This window comes from Pelophylax lessonae (assembly GCF_965119305.1).
Source record: "Pelophylax lessonae genome assembly, chromosome: 7".
NCBI classification, from domain to species: Eukaryota; Metazoa; Chordata; class Amphibia; order Anura; family Ranidae; genus Pelophylax; species Pelophylax lessonae.
In genome coordinates, this window is record NC_138774.1 from 229,288,553 (window position 1) to 229,302,684 (window position 14,132).

The 14,132-nt window shown below is 43.5% G+C and overlaps 1 pseudogene across 1 annotated transcript; it reads right to left on the minus strand.

Moving 5' to 3' along the window:
* Nucleotides 1–3,627: 3,627 nt before the first annotated feature.
* LOC309560601 lies at nt 3,628–4,721 on the minus strand (annotated as a pseudogene). Its single transcript has one exon. The product of its transcript is annotated as an uncharacterized misc_RNA (transcript).
* Between the last annotated feature and the right edge of the window lie 9,411 nt (nt 4,722–14,132).

Below are 14,132 nucleotides of genomic sequence, written 5' to 3' on the forward strand. Positions count from 1 at the left end.
ACTTACAGATAAGTACGAGTAATAGCGCTGAATCGAAGCCGCCGGCCGGACAGCTTCAAACACCCGCCTGAGCGTATCGCAGAGGTGACGTCAGGACGCCGCGACCGACGTACGTTTCGTCAAAAACTGACGTTCTCAAGGTACGGGCGGCGCACTGACGCCACCTCTTAAATAATACAACACAGAGGAGAGAATCCTCCCCGCGAGACCCGAGAGCTGAATCCCACGTCGCCATCTTAGCTATGGTCTAGAGGTTAATAGATAGCCCCACTGTGCAAATCAGTTAGGCTTAATTGGACAGACCCGGACTGTCAGAGATAGAATAATATATTGTCAATTACATATGTATGAATAGAGGGGTTATACACTACATATCTATATCAGAATTATGTAAATGTCCCAACAGGACTACTGTGGGCAAGTAAGCTCTCAGGTCCCACGGAGACCACCCCTTACATTGTAATCGATATATTATCCCATATTGCATCATCAACTGATTCAAATATAAGTACATATTTAGAAAGAACCGCAGATATATAAAAATCTAAAAATGAATACACAATTTAAACCTTAAAAATAAAATAAAATAAATTGGGTACCATATGGCATCTCCCCTGCTCTCTCAGTTATAGGTAAACATCTCAACTAGAGTCCAGGGACCAAGGCTCCCACAATAGCCCAAATAAGTATAGAAAGAGACCAAGTTTCATCAGAGCAGTTAAGAATTATTGATGAACGCGTTCACATCAGTGTCGACGTTCATTCCGAAAGGCGTATAAGTCTTAACTTTATATATCCAGGCCATTTCTAGCCTTGAAAGGCCCCTCACGAAAGGCTCACCTCGCCATTTGGGGCTAAATTTATCAATACCCAAGAAAGTGACATTGGAAGGGTTTTTGTTATGTTTTGTCAAAAAATGTTTGGACACCGAGTGTTTGTCATATCCAAACACATCGATTCCGACATATGCAAAGGGAGTATCTTCACTCAGTCTGTCTGCAGGTAGGTCAGCCATCTGTTGAAACTGCTGTCTACCCCGTAACTTCTGACATTTAACACAGTTGTGAATGATCGTGGCTATTTGTCTTTTCACTCCAACTATCCAGAACCCTGCAATTCTGACTGCACCTTCTGTGTAGTGTCTTCCTTGATGTTTGACTCTCTCATGGTAATGCTGTATAATCAATGTTCCCAAATGGTGGTTTCTTGGTATTATCAAGGGGTTCTGTTCTTTCCCTAGCAGGTTTGACCTTTTCAGTCGTCCACCGACTCGGAGCATGCCCTCGTTGTCGATCACTGGGCTCAGTGTGAATAGTGGGCTACATTTTGGGACTGGTCCATTGCCTCTTAAGCACTTAATCTTCTCCACAAAGACTTCTTCTTGCACACGACGTATGATGAACAGCTCAGCCCTCTCATACTCTAAAGCATTGGGTGACTCCTTACAGGTGTGCCATCCATGGCAAGATGATGTTTGATTCGATTTGTGGAAAATCTGTGCAATATGACTCAATCTTGCTATAGTCTTCACCAACCTTTTCCAAGAGGAGAAACTTTCAAAACACCTTACCTCCAAGTTTCTTCTTGAGCAGATGCTTGAACTCAATGCTACAACTTTAGGCCGGATTTCCGGATCTGGATCCTCCAGGTGGAAATGGATATCTTCTTCTGAGTTTGTAGAAGACTGGTCCATTAAAAACTTGGGTCCTTTCTTAAGGTCTGATGCTGGCTCAGCGTGAAGGTTATCTAAAATCTTCTGCATGAATGCTAGAAAGTGCTCTTGCATCTCAGGTTTGTTACGGAGAGTTTTCTTAAGTGCAGCAAATCTGGTTAAAGCTTGTTCTCGATTGTTAGGGAGAGTAAGCCTTGGTACTCGGAAGGGTAATGGAGCTACCCAACAGTTGGAATTGTCCTTGAAGAACTCTTTATCCATAATCTTGATGAACTCCTTGTCTTCGACTGAAGGAGCAATCTTGTTGTCATCACAAGTAGTCTGGTACACTGAATCACCAAAGTCCTTTTGAGAAGTGAGCTTGCAGTTAATACTTTGAAGTGCTTGATATGGAACTTCATTTTTGAAATCAAGTCTTTCCTTCACATAATAGTGCAATGGACATTTCATCAATCGATAGGTAATATTAGTTTTGTAGGAAGCTACATCCAAGAGCTTGTGAGATTGGTCTAAACAGACTTCTCCTATTATCACCCATCCAAGATCAAGTTTCTGGGCCTGAGGAGCATCATCTGGACCGTTACATAACTCTCTTATTTTAGGAACTCTAGGAATATCTCTCCCTAGTAGAATCAAAATCTTAACATCCTTGTTAAGTGGTGGAATGTAGTTAGCAATGTGGCTCAAATGAGGGTGATGCCGTGCAACCTCTGGTGTGGGGATTTCTTCTCTGTTGTTCGGTAGCTGATCACATTCGATTAGAGTTGGAAGAGGAAACTCTGTGTCCTCATATTCTGATGCAACTATGAAGCCATGGGCTCTTCTTCCAGAAGTATTGATCTGTCATGCACATGTCTGCAAGGTATAGGACCAGGTCTCTCCTTGAATGTTGAATAGGTCAAAGAATTCTGTACTGGCCAATGAGCGATTGCTCTGATCATCGAGTATGGCATACATTTTTATGGAATTTTGTGGACATCCTTCAGGAAAAACCCTTACAAGACATATCTTGCTACAAGACTTACTATGAAGCCCTTCTCCACATACCTCTGTACACCTTGTGGTTACGGGGTTGGCATATTGCTCAGTTCTCTCCCCGCCATCATCTGATGTAGTCTTGGGGTTGCTGCTGGGTGAAGGTTTCCTTTTGAACAAGTCTGAATGAAGAGCGTCCACATGTTTAGCACTGTTACAGAGAGAACATCTGATGGCGATCTTACAGTGTCTAGCTAAATGATCGGAGGATGCACAGCACTTAAAAAAGATATTATGCTCTTTGAGAAATGACTTGCGTTCTTCAATAGGCTTGTCCTTAAATGCACGACATTTGGAGAGAGAGTGTGGCGCATTATGAATAGGACACTGTTGATTAAGATTGCTAGCTTTAATGTCTGTAGCCAAGACTTTGGATGCTATTGCGGTCTTCCTCACGGCAATAGGGTGCCTTAAATCCTTGAATTTACTGTTGGTGGCAATACCCCTTGAAGTAGTTGAAGGAATGGTGGTTGTATCTGGATAGAAGAAGCTTGGGTCATTCTTGGATCTTGCAACCTTCCGCACGAACTCTGCTAAATAAGAAAAGGGAGGGAAGGAAACATGATGTTCATACTTATACTTTGATCCTACACTAGTCCACTTTCCCTGAAGATAACTAGGCAACTTTGCTACAATAGCATTTACGCCGTGAGCAGTGTCTAAATAGCTAAGACCTGGTAAACTAGGATCTAACTTAGCAATTTCAAGTTCATGAAGGAGGTCACCTAACTCTCTAAGCTTATGATTGTCCTTAACAGAGATTTTAGGAAAGTCGTCTTGGACCATGGTTGGTATATGATGTTGGCTGGTAGGTAGAGAGAAAGGTGTTGCAGATGGGTTTAATCTAGGTAAGGGTCTGTCGTCTGAAGGTCTCTGAGCATTTGAAGTTAAAGAGAGCTGTATCAAAGGGGGTATAGAGTTCATTCTGTAGTCTTCTGCTGTGCCCTTGTAATCTCTATGCACATAGGGTTGTGGTGGCACATGAGCTCCGTAGGTTGATTCACTTGATTTTGTGACGTGCGGTAGTTGTGGAGGGTCTCTGTTTGTAGGTGTGTCTAGTTGACCAGCTTGCTTTGGCGACACATTGCCTTCTGATCCATTTGCTGGATGATTATGAGAAGAATCTCCAACTGTAGGTGGGACTGTATTGTCGTGGTTCTGAGTTAAGACAAACTGTAGGGTCCTTTCAACAGGGTCTTGACAAGCAGCCAAGCTGGTACAAGCTGCTCCTTCTTCTTCCAATAGGGCTTGTTCCAAGACAGATAACTCTGCTAAAGCTACTTCCTTTTCTCTATTCTTCTGAAGAATTTCTAGCTGAGCCTCTGTTTCTGCTTGTATTCTTGCTTGAATGCGTTTAGCTTCTGCTTCCTTGCATTTAGCTTCTGCCTTGAAGGCTGCTTCTTTTTCAGAGCAGGCGGCTTGAACCTGGGCTACTGCAACCTTTTGGCGAGCTTTGAGTATTTGGTCGCTCAGTATTGACCTTATAGAGCAGGATCATAATGACTTAGAAGAAGATTTATGATATGAGCGGGCAGACCTAGATGATTTTCCTGAGTGTCTGGAAGAAGCAGATTTACAGGATGTAGTTTCATGTAGCTGTGCTAATCTACCTTCTATCTGTGCCTTTGCTTCAAGATATGTGCTATGCCTCTGCTGGTCAGTAGAATTAGAGTCCTTTAATTCCAATGCAGCTTCCTCTATGTTGGAATGTGACAATAGGGAATAGTACTTCTCAGAAAGTCTTTTATAATTCTCAAATGCCTTCTTAACCCTTGAGAGAGCAGTGTTCAATTGCTCAGAATTGTTGCTAGTTTCATTAGTGGCTGTTATACAACTTAAAGTCTTTTTCCCATAATGCAGTCAGGTTACTAGATGTTTCTTCCTTACTTGCTTCATAAACCTCCCTTGCCTTCAAGGATGGATGAGGGGCTCTAACAGGACGAGAAGAATGAAGTAAGGAGTCTGCTTTATCTTGACTAAATGCAGGTAACTCTGTGGGATCTCTGTCAGACATGATGAAAAGTACTGTAGTTTTGGTGTCTTGTTATAAAGCTGAGCTCTGGCAGATTTTTAAGTAGTGACTTCTGTTAGTAAGCAGACTGGGCTGAGGAGCTGGATATTTGTGACAATGTGCCAGCTAGTGCTGCAACTGGTTCAGACTGGATAGCTCAACATAGCATTCAGTAGGTGGCTGTCTTCATATGCAGAGTAATGCTTCGGGTGACACACAGGCATTGCCTTTCAGTGCACAGTCTGACGATGGGTTCCTGTCTTAGGGTGTTTGTTATTCACATAGGCATGTGGATACTCACGTTTCTGAAGCTGCAGAGATACCTGTGATGGATTTTTTGGGAAATTTACTGTTCTGTCTCAGCATCGATTGTACCTGTGACCTTCTTGTAGACCCAGTCTGTAAGTGTGTGCAGCAGGTTGAATGATGGCTTTAACAGATAGTTTACTCAATGAATAAAGACTCCAGGGGTGTTCTCCAATGCTTCTTTATGTTTCAAGTTAGCAAAGGCATAAACATAGAGGCTTTTCCATAGGTAAATTCCCAATGAAGTTACACAGCTCTCACACTCTGCAGTCTTTTCATAACAACTATACAAAATGAAGTTACAGCAGGAAATGCAGGGTGGGAGCAACCAACTAGTCAGAAACAGCAGGGGTGCAAGGATGATACCAATAACATAGCATAACATAACATGAAATAACAACTGCTAGACAGTTAAAGCTGCATGGCAGCACAGAGCGCTATCACTCTATAAAAGGAAGTGAGCACTGTCACCCTTTAACAAGATGTGAGCACTATCATCCTATAACAGTAAGTAAGCACTATCTTCCTATAACAAAAGGTGAGCAATATCACCCTATAACAAGGAGTGAGCGTTATCACTCTATAACAGGAAGTAAGCACTATCACCCTATAACAGGTTGTGAGCACTATCACCCTATAACAGGTTGTGAACACTATCACCCTATAACAGGTTGTAAGCACTATCACCCTATAACAGGTTGTGAGCACTATCACCCTATAACAGGTTGTGAGCACTATCCCCCTCTAACAGGTTGTGAGCACTATAACCCTATAACAGGAAGTGAGCACTATCACCCTGTAACAGGAAGTGAGCACTATCATCCTATAACAGGAAGCAAGCACCATCACACTTTAACAGGAAGCGAGCACTGTCACCCTATAACAAAAAGTGAGCACTATCACCCTATAACAGGAAAAGAGGGCTATCACCCTATAACAGGAAAATAGCTCAACCAATAACAGGAAGTGAGCGCTAACACCCTATAACAAGAAGTGAGCGCTATCACCCTATAACAAGAAGTGAGTGCTATCACCATATAACAAGAAGTGAGTGCCATCACCCTATACCAGGAAGTGAGCACTGTCAACCTGTAACAAGAAGTGAGCGCTATCACCCTATAACAGGAAGCGAGCACTATCACTCTATAACAGGAAGCGAGCACTATCACCCTATAACAGGAAGTGAGCACTATCACTCTATAACAGGAAGTGAGCGCTAATACCCTATAGGAGGAAGTGAGTGCTATTACCCTTTAAGAGGAAGTGAGCGCTATTACCCTATAAGAGGAAGTGAGCGCTATCACCCTATAATAGGAAGCAAGCACTATCACTCTATAACAGGAAGTGAGCGCTACCACCCTATATCAGGAAGCAAGCACTATCACTCTATAACAGGTAGTGAGCGTTATTACCCTATAAGAGGAAGTGAGCGCTATCATCCTATAATAGGAAGCAAGCACTATCACTCTATAACAGGAAGTGAGCGCTACCACCCTATATCAGGAAGCAAGCACTATCACTCTATAACAGGAAGTGAGCGTTATTACCCTATAAGAGGAAGTGAGCGCTATCATCCTATAATAGGAAGCAAGCACTATCACTCTATAACAGGAAGTTAGAGCTAATATCCTACAACAGGAAGTAAGCCCTATGCCTGGCCTGTATAAACAGATATAATCACCACGGACAGTGGCTATCAGATAGCTGAACTCACTAAAACACGTCTTTTTTTATCCACAAGAAGTTTTTTTGACCACAGCTGTTACAGCAGACAACAAGATGCGGTAGATGATTGTAAGAAACATAGAAACATAGAATGTGTCGGCAGATAAGAACCATTTGGCCCATCTAGTCTGCCCAATATATCTGAATCCTATGAATAGTCCCTGGCCCTATCTTATATGAAGGATAGCCTTATGCCTATCCCATGCATGCTTAAACTCCTTCACTGTATTTGCAGCTACCACTTCTGCAGGAAGGTTATTCCATGCATCCACTACTCTCTCAGTAAAGTAATACTTCCTCATATTACTTTTAAACCTTTGCCCATCTAATTTAAAACTGTGTCCTCTTGTGGTAGTTTTTCTTCTTTTAAATATGCTCTCCTCCTTTACCGAGTTGATTCCCTTTATGTATTTAAAAGTTTCTATCATATCCCCTCTGTCTCTTCTTTCTTCCAAGCTATACATGTTAAGGTCCTTTAACCTTTCCTGGTAAGTTTTTTTCTGCAATCCATGTACTAGTTTAGTAGCTCTTCTCTGAACTCTCTCTAGAGTATCTATATCCTTCTGGAGATATGGCCTCCAGTACTGCGCACAATACTCCAAGTGAGGTCTCACCAGTGTTCTGTACAGCGGCATAAGCACTTCTCTCTTTCTACTGCTTATACCTCTCCCTATACATCCAAGCATTCTGCTGGCATTTCGTGCTGCTCTATTACATTGTCTTCCCACCTTTAAGTCTTCTGAAATAATTACTCCTAAATCCCTTTCCTCAGATACTGAGGTCAGGACTGTGTCAAATATTCTATATTCTGCCCTTGGGGTTTTACGCCCCAGGTGCATTATCTTGCACTTATCCACATTAAATTTCAGTTGCCAGAGTTCTGACCATTCTTCTAGTTTTCCTAAATCCTTTTCCATTTGGCGTTTCCCTCCAGGAACATCAACCCTGTTACATATCTTTGTGTCATCAGCAAAAAGACAAACCTTACCATCGAGGCCTTTTGCAATATCACTTATGAAGATATTAAACAAAATTGGTCCCAGTACAGATCCCTGAGGTACCCCACTGGTAACATGACCTTGTTCTGAATGTTCTCCATTGACTACAACCCTCTGTTGTCTGTCACTCAGCCACTGCCTAATCCACTCAACAATATGGGAGTCCATGCTCAATGACTGCAGTTTATTGCTAAGTCTTCTATGTGGGACAGTATCAAAAGCCTTACTAAAATCTAGATATGCAATGTCTACTGCACCTCCACCGTCTATTATTTTAGTCACCCAGTCAAAAAAATCTATAAGATTTGTTTGACATGATCTCCCTGAAGTAAACCCATGTTGTTTTTCATCTTGCAATCCATGGGATTGAAGATGTTGCACAATCCTATCCTTTAATAGGGTTTCCATTAATTTGCCTACTATTGATGTCAGACTCACTGGTCTATAGTTGCTCGATTCCTCCCTACTACCCTTCTTGTGAATGGGCACGACATTTGCCAATTTCCAATCTTCCGGGACGACTCCTGTTACTAATGATTGGTTAAATAAATCTGTTAATGGTTTTGCCAGCTCACCACTAAGCTCTTTTAATAATTTTGGGCGTATCTCATCAGGACCCTGTGACTTATTTGTCTTCACTTTAGACAGCAATCTTAGAACGTCTTCCTCTGTAAAGACACATGCATCAAACGATTCATTAGTCATCCTTTCAAGTGGAGGTCCTTCTCCTTCTTTTTCTTCTGTAAAAACTGAACAGAAGTATTCATTAAGGGCTCTTTCACACGGCCGCTCCATGTGAGAGCTCTGCTGCGGTCCTTTTTTTTTTTTTCACGGAGCGGATGACATTTCTGTCATCCGCTCCGTAGGTCCGCATATCATCCCATGATGATATGCGGACCTAATGTAAGTCTGTGGGGATTGCGGATGTCAGCGGATGACACCGCTGACATCCGATTTTCCTTCCTTTCCGTTTTTTGAACGGAGGAAAAATAGGGTTCTGTTCCGTTCGAAAAAACGGAACAGAACTGAAAGGAAGGAAATCGGATGTCAGCGGATGGTATTCCGCTGACATCCGCAATGCCATAGACTTACATTATGTCCGCAAATCATCCGCAAAAAAATAGGATGATTTGCGGACATACGGAACGCCCGTGTGAAAGAGCCCTAAGGCAGTCGGCTAGCCCTTTATTCTCTTCTACATACCTTCCGTCCTTTGTTTTTAATTTAGTTATTCCTTGTTTTAATTTCCTTTTTTCATTTATATATCTGAAGAATGTAAGACAGTATTTTGCAGATCAAAACATGATAATCTGTTCCTGGATGCGAGCAGATTGCATGAGGCCAATACAAAAGTGGCCCTCTTCATCCCCACAAGCATAAAGGAAAAAGGAAGAGGAAGTACATCACAGGTGGGAGGGAACACAGAAGGGAAAGAGGGAAAGACAGAAAGGGCAGATGCAACAACCAAAACAACCACAAGATGGCAGTATATTAACCAATTATATAGAAGTCAAATAACAATGGCTTATGAAAATGAACTATATAATTTCTCACACATGTGTAACAGCACAATCCTATAACAGGAAGTAAGCACGATGACCCTGTAACAGGAAGTGAGCACTATCATCCAACAAAAACACAAAACCTGCAAGACCTACATGCCATTTGGAGGTTGATTTGATCACATATGAAGCCCCACTACCTTTCCCGCTCTTGTAGGTACAAATAGTGATTGAGGCAGGTGTCTCATCATTACCATTGAATAATGAAAACAATAATAAAGAGTTAGGCAAGATGTTTTGGTACAACCGCATTGTTCTTTGTGCAGTAAAATTGGAACACCCACCTGGATCCCCCCAGATATACTGTACATACAGAATAGTTTCTGGAGAAGATCCAAGATGGAAGCCTTTATGATGACCTTTCTATTACTAAGGGTTGCTCTTCCCTGGTTTTCCTGCTGCTATGTCCTAATGCTACAAGTTTCTTTTTGACTTCCACTGGTTAAGCTGTGGGTATAGTTTTTTTTTGTTTTTTTTTTTCACCACTACTTTTTCTTTATGCTAGCTTTTCAAACTAATGCATTTAGTGTCTGGATGATTAGTTTACTGCAGTATAACACTTCTGGTAACTAAATAGTACATTTCTATATGGAGGGCTTCGGGAACCAAAAAAGAGGGAATAATGAGGAGGAAAGAGGGACAGAATGATTTGGTTCCAAAAGAGGGACAGTTCCTCCAAGTCTGGGACAGTTGGGAGCTATGTCATCTCTTTATTGCTCTGCTGTCCCCTTCTATAAACATGCTCTTGGCACTGCATAAAACCTGATTGGCTCATTTTGCTGCTTTTCTCTCTCTCTCTGAACTCTGCTGTACCAGGGCTGCAGGAGGCTAATGCTAGGTCAAATGCTGGTACTTACACTGCTTGTGCTGCACATATGATGAAAGTATCCTCAATAATTCCAATGTGCGAAGGGAGCGGGCCGGGTGAAATCAGAAGTGTTTTTATTGAAAAGTTTCTGCAATGAAATAAAGCATGACCTTTAGTCCGATAGACAGGATGGCAACTGCTATTCTGTTCATGCATAATAATAAATATATATATATATATATATATATACATATATATATATGTTAATAACATTCTCATTTACAGGAATAACGTCCTCATAGAAAACAATAAACAGTTTAGCATGTGCTATGTTATTACTCATTCTGCACCACCGTGGTCTAATAATTCAATCTAATATAATATAAAAATATAATATAAGAAAACATAACATTATGATAGTCACCATTCCGGTGTTGTAACAGAATGCTATACCCCCTCAGATTGCTATACCCTCGTCACTTCCGCCTCGGTGCGCATGCGCACAAGGCATTCTGGAGGTCCGCCGAGAAGCGTTCTTACAGGGGGCGGAACAGTTCTTACAGGGGGCGGGGCGGGAGGCGGTAGATGCAAATATCATCTAGTCAGTGGTGGGATTCAAACATTTTAGTAACCAGTTCCGACTTTCCCAGCAGAATAACCAGCGTGCCCCCTTTTAATGCAGAATGACCAGCGTGCCCCCTTTCAATGCCCAGTGACCAGTGTGCCCCCCTTTCAATGCACAGTGACCAGCATGCCCCCCTTTCAATGCACAGTGACCAGCGTGCCCCCCTTTCAATGCAGAGTGCCACAGCATTGCCCGCAATCATTGCAGAGTGCCACAGCATTGCCCGCAATCATTGCAGAGTGCCCACAGCATTGCCCCCAATCATTGCAGAGTGCCACAGCATTGCCCCCAATCATTGCAGAGTGCCCACAGCATTGCCCCCAATGATTGCAGAGTGCCCACAGCATTGCCCCCAATCATTGCAGAGTGCCCACAGCATTGCCCCCAATGATCATTGCAGAGTGCCACAGCATTGCCCCCAATGATCATTGCAGAGTGCCACAGCATTGCCCCCAATGATCATTGCAGAGTGCCCACAGCATTGCCCCCAATGATTGCAGAGTGCCTACAGCGTTGCCCCCAATGATTGCAGAGTGCCCACAGCATTGCCCCCAATCAATGCAGAGTGCCCACAGCATGCCCCCAATAATTGCAGAGTGCCCACAGCATTGCCCCCAATAATTGCAGAGTGCCCACAGCATTGCCCCCAATAATTGCAGAGTGCCCACAGCATTGCCCTCAATAATTGCAGAGTGCCACAGCATTGCCCCCAATAATTGCAGAGTGCCCACAGCATGCCCCCAAATGATTGCAGAGTGCCTACAGCATGCCCCCAATGATTGCAGAGTGCCCACAGCATGCCCCCAATGATTACAGAGTGCCCACAGCATTGCCCCCAATAATTGCAGAGTGCCCACAGCATTGCCCCCAATAATTGCAGAGTGCCCACAGCATTGCCCCCAATAAATGCAGAGTGCCACAGCAATGCCCCCAATGATTGCAGAGTGCCACAGCATTGCCCCCAATGATTGCAGAGTGCCACAGCATTGCACCCAATAAATGCAGAGTGCCACAGCAATGCCCCCAATAATTGCAGAGTGCCACAGCATTGCCCCCAATGATTGCAGAGTGCCACAGCATTGCACCCAATAATTGCAGAGTGCCACAGCCTTGCCCCCAATAATTGCAGAGTGCCACAGCATTACCCCCAATAATTGTAGAGTGCCACAGCATTGCCCCCAATAATTGCAGAGTGCCACAGCATTGCACCCAATAATTGCAGAGTGCCACAGCCTTGCCCCCAATAATTGCAGAGTGCCACAGCATTGCCCCCAATAATTGCAGAGTGCCACAGCATTGCACCCAATAAATGCAGAGTGCCACAGCATTGCCCCCAATGATTGCAGAGTGCCACAGCATTGCTCCCAATAATTGCAGAGTGCCACAGCATTGCCCCCAATAATTGCAGAGTGCCACAGCATTGCCCCCAATAATTGCAGAGCGCCACAGCATTGCCCCCAATGATTGCAGACTGCCACAGCATTGCCCCCAATAATTGCAGAGTGCCAGCGATCCTCATGCACTAACCTCACGGACGGCTTCTCTTCAGTCCCCGGCTCCCCGCGTCTCCGAGTCCTCAGTCCTCCTGCCTCCTCGTTCAATGGCATGGGGTTTGCCTTTCGGCCTATCAGGAAGCGGGAGGACCCGCTCCCTGATTGGCCAGGAGGAGGATCCGTGTGACAATAGCGAATTTTCATTCGCTATTGTCACAGAATGGGCGGGTCGGAGCGCACTGCTCTGCTCCCCGGCCGACACGTCTGTGGCTGCGTGGTACATTCAATTGTACTGTGCGTCCTTAGAAGTGCAGAGGGATCAGCCGGTTCTGCGAACTTGCAGAAAGTTAGTAACCTGTTCTATGGAACCGGTGCGAACCGGCTGAATCCCACCACTGCATCTAGTCCTTACAAGGGGCGGGGAGGATTAGTAGACATCGAGTTCTTACAGGGGGCGGGGCAGGGAGGATTAGGAGACTTGCGGCCGTGTAATAAATGTATTAAAAGTAGTTCCTTCGGTACCGCTGTATACTAAATAATAAAATAATAATAAAATAATGAATATTACTATTAAAAAAAAATATATATACACACATATTCCTTCGGTACTGCATACTAAATAATAAAATAATAATAATAAAATAATGAATATTAGTATTAAAAAAATATATATATACACACATATTCCTTCGGTACTGCATACTAAATAATAAAATAATAATAATAAAGTAATGAATATTAGCATTAAAAACAATTATATACACACACATATATATATATATATATATATATATATATATATGGAAGAATAAAAAAAAAAAATATATATATATATATATATATATTGAAGATAAATATTAAAAACCAAATATGAAATATCAGAATAAATTTTTTTTTATTACATATATATATATATATATATACAGGGTTCGACAAACCCCGGTCGCCAGGTCGCCATGGCGACCAGAAACCGCGTCCTGGCTCCTGATTTGTGGCCAGCCCACTCTCTGCAACTCCTGACTGACTGCCCGGACACGCAGCTCAGAGTGTCAGGCAGCCGATGCTTTGCTCTCCCCCCTCCCTGGTCTCCGTGTTTTCCCTGGAGCCGTGCAGTAATATGAAGTCCGGCTGTGTGTAACATGAGAGGGGAGGGGGCCGGCCTCTTCTCCTCTGCCAGAGCACGGTCCGGAATGGCTGCTCTCTGAGCTCTCTTCTGCTGCCCGTAGCGTCCTTATCAGGCTGGTCTTCCTCCCCCCAGGGACCACAGCGGGAGTTCAGACCTTGGAGAAGAGTGAGGAGGAGGAGGGGGACCCGGCAGCCTGTGTGCCCTTTACCTGACCTAGCAGGCAGACTGTCACAGTAACTACTATGAGGGAGGGGGGGAGAGTTCTGGTGGAGGATAGAGCACGGGGGCTGCCTGTGTGTGTGTTCATGTTTCCATGCTGTGACACACTGAGCCGCTGTTCTAATAGTGCAAAGTTGTTTAAGGTGTGCTGTGAGGTGGAGGAGGGGAGATGAGGCTGGCATGCTTTAAAATGATCTTTTTATGTCCTCTGATAAAGCCCTGTGTATTATCAACAATCACCACAGGCAGGAAGTAGCTGCAAAGAGGCAACAGAAGATCAGCAGCGCTGGAATACTTCTTTCATCCTTTTCTGTGTTTGTTTTATTTAAAATGTCACAAAGGCTTTATTTAGATGTGCAGTTGGGTGCTGTAAAGACATGTTTTTGCCACCCACCAACAGCCACCCTTAAAGCGGAGTTCCACCCTGGATTTTTTTTTTTTTTTTTTTTAATACCCCCGTGACAGTCAGGGCTAGTGCATTCCACAATGGCTAGCCTCTGATCTGTCCCGGGTTGCACTTACCTGTTAGGAGAAATACTTACCTTGCAAACG